The sequence below is a fragment of the Myotis brandtii genome, unplaced genomic scaffold, assembly GCF_000412655.1.
Source record: "Myotis brandtii unplaced genomic scaffold, ASM41265v1 scaffold204, whole genome shotgun sequence".
Taxonomy (NCBI): domain Eukaryota; kingdom Metazoa; phylum Chordata; class Mammalia; order Chiroptera; family Vespertilionidae; genus Myotis; species Myotis brandtii.
This window is the reverse complement of record NW_005357599.1, coordinates 1,601,936-1,605,318: the sequence shown is the minus strand read 5'-3', so window position 1 is coordinate 1,605,318 and position 3,383 is coordinate 1,601,936. Positions and strand designations below refer to the sequence as shown.

General features: G+C 49.9%; 1 pseudogene; it reads right to left on the bottom strand.

Annotated features, from left to right (window-relative positions):
* Window positions 1-1,349: 1,349 nt before the first annotated feature.
* LOC102244313 lies at window positions 1,350-2,958 on the bottom strand (annotated as a pseudogene).
* Between the last annotated feature and the right edge of the window lie 425 nt (window positions 2,959-3,383).

Below are 3,383 nucleotides of genomic sequence, written 5' to 3'. Positions count from 1 at the left end.
CTCTTTGTTGTGGAGGGTTGGATGCCTTGTGCATCATAGGGTATTAGCACCCAAAGCTCAGGTGAGCTTCCCTGATTGGCAAGAGTTTGAACGTACTGTTACACTTTGTTGTTGGGAGAATTTACTGCTGGATGCTTGTAACTCCACTGGGAGAGTTTTAAAATGGAGGAGAGGGGGTGGGGGCGGGCAATGGGGGGATAAAAACATATATGTAATACCTTAATCAATAAAGAAAAAAATTAAAAATAAATAAATAAAATATAGGAGGAGGCAGCATGCTGTGGCACAAGGAGCAACATGGGGAGGCACCTGGGTCAATCAGGAGGCAGAGGGAGTAAGAAGGAAATGTGGGCAAGGGTCATTATGTGATGGGGAAAGATGGGGCAGGACAGGGAAGCAGGCTTGGGGGTGGCTAGTTTGACTAATTTCAGTGTATGCTGAGGCACAGAGGCTGTCCCTACCTTTCTGGCACCTGGCCCTGGGGTGATTAGGGCAGGTAGAAGGTGACCCAGAATGTGAGACCCCAGCTGGTTTGAGTGTGAGCTCTGAATTGGTTGGTTTGCATATAAAAGATAGACTCACAGTTGAGTCTTACTATCTGTAGGGACCGGCTAGTCCTGGGAGGAGCAGTTTCTCTGGGATCAGCTAGGCCGACTCAAAATAATAGGAATTTATCTCACATAACTGAAGTCCACGGTGGGCACTAGCTTCAGGCATCCAAACAAGGTCACCAGAGCTTTGATTCTCTTGGCTGTTTCATTCTTTGTTGCCTTAATTCTCAAGCTGGCTGTCTTTATGTGGAGGGCAAGTTCCAAGATTATGTGGCCCTTACAGCTCCTGATACAAGAGGAGAGAGAATCTTTCCTGATAGCTCTGGCAATAGTTCCAGGACTGTCCAGGGCTAGCTCACATTCCTGGAGCCAGGAACAAGGTTTGCTTCAACCAAGTCTCATGGTTGTATAGAGTTTCCCACTGAGCAGGAAAGGGTGGCTCTCCGAAGGAAGAAAGGCTGGGTATACGAAATATACGTCCACTATGCGAGGCACAGCTCTAGAACTTGCAGAGATTAAAACATCATCTCAGCACAATACATCTGCTGAATTAATGTAGGAATACAAAGCAGAGCATCACTTTTAAAGTGTCGTAGTATTTCAAATTCTTAGTCCATATTTTAGAGAAGCAATAAAAAACAAGTCAGGACAGGTAGATACGAAGGTCATTAGCGAGATTCCATTTTAGCAGACAGCTGCTTCAGTCAAGTATAGATTGTTCCATGTTCCAGATTTCTGTCCTTCTTGCACAGAAGAGAGATGTTGCTCTGGTAGAAGGCAGACTTTTTGTCTTCATTCAGCCTCAAGAAAAGCTAAGGCTTATCCAGGTACAAAGGGAAAAATATGGTCCAGCATGAAGGGCTGGAAAATACCCTGCTACCAGTAAGCTCGTTGCAGACTTTCTCTTCTCCTTTAAACTGGTGGTAATCCGGGGGGTTTCTGATCCAGGATCCAAATGCCTGCTTCCGGAGTGCACTCCAGGCTTCCTGGTAAGCAGATGCAGCCTCCTCGTACTCCTGGTATGTTTCTAACTTCCGCACCCTGAGGGAGTCTGGCCACTTGTCCTCTGAAATACTGCTTAGCAGCTCCTGGAATGATCTAAAGAGTTCCTCTTTGCTGATTCGAGATCTGGCCTGAAGGCTTCTGATTCCCTTCTTTGTTGTTCCCTGCGGAAAGCCATTGGCAGTGACATCCAATGGCTGCTCGGGAACTGCACTCCAGCTGATGGCTGCTCCACAAGGAACAGGTGGCCCTGGACTGTCAGCCGTTTTTGCCTGCACTGCACAGCGGCTCTGCTCAAAGAGTCAATCCGACTGCTGTATTTTTACTTCTTGAACTCCAAAGCCTTTGGGTAAAGAGGAGACATTCTGACACCTCCTAACTGGTGCTCTCTGCATGGCTTCCTGGCTGTATGGGCACTTCCCGATGACCACAACTGACAGGTAGACAGGCTCTTCTAGGAAGTGCATCAACAGTGACCCCTGGCATCCGAGGACATTCCACCGTGCCAACTTGTTGCTGCAGGACATGGAGCAAGTCCTGTCTCCCTGCCTGGCTTCACTTGGAGCAGCCCCACCCAGTCATACGCAACACCAGGCTTCCCTGAGTCTCCAACTTCGCCAGACACACACTTGGCTCCTGTCCTATAAACATCCACCACTTTGGCACCACTGGGGGCCATCCCAGTGACAGTGGCCAGTTCCTCTGAGGTGACATTAGCACTGCTGACACTTGGTGGGACTGGGCCACTTCCCTGATTGGCAAAACTCTGATAGTGAGCCATACCGTTGGTGACTTTTCTGTCAGGAGTTCCGGGCTCAAGCCTCATTTTTTTTGGTCACGGGACTGTCTGAGTCTTCACATTTCCTTTCATCTTCAGTAGCTTCCAGGTTACCACTGGCTTCCATTGATGGGTTATGGGCCCAATCTCTACTGACAGGATAGCAAGGCCAATCTTCAAACTCGAGCATTGGGCTGATGGAGGCATCCCCACAGGGCATATGGCTGGAGACAAATAAAAACAAAAGGTCTGGTCTGAGATTCCACAGTCCTCTCTGAGTTCCTGGGATAAAGATGCTTTCCTCCTTCAGGGTGGCTGCCAAGTGAAGTTGATGGAGAAGGTACCTTGGGAAACTCCTTCTGGTTATGACCTCAGCATGGCTATCATTGAAGATCTCTCCACTCTTCCTCATTTTGGACTGGCCTATGCATTTTGTTCCTGTGCCCATTGAGACACCTTCCTTTGTCACTTGCACCTGTTTGTCACAGGCTTGGCCAGCTATAGGCTGTACCTTCACCACGGCTGCTAGTAACGTCCATTCCCGGTTGGGCTCAGGCTCCCCGGCTTCGGCAGCCTGCTCCCACAGTGCTCCTAACACAGGCCCGCAATCTCATCCGGGGTCCACATGGTTGAGCTGGTGCTGAGATCCTCCGCGAGTTATGCGGGATGCGAGTTATGCGGATGCGAGTTATGCGGATGAGGGTTATGCGGTAAGGGTTGTGTGGGATGCGGCTGCGAGGGCACATACCCCCGTGCTCGCCTGAAGCTAGAGCTTTCTCACACAGCGACACTGGCACTGCTGAGCAAGGGGCAGCACTTTGCCACATAGCGAGCAATGGAGGGGGCGCGGTCCTCACCTCTTCCCACACAATTTGGCCTCGGAAAAGTCAGACCTAGGGCACCTCACCGGAGTCCAGAGCCCCAGCTCGCTCGCGTGCCTTGACCAAGTAAACACACCGTCTCACGGACGCTCCCTCCCACCTTCAAGACCCTTTTCAATTCATTTTATAAAGAAAGACAGTATTACCTGGACACCAAAAGCTGGCAGAAAT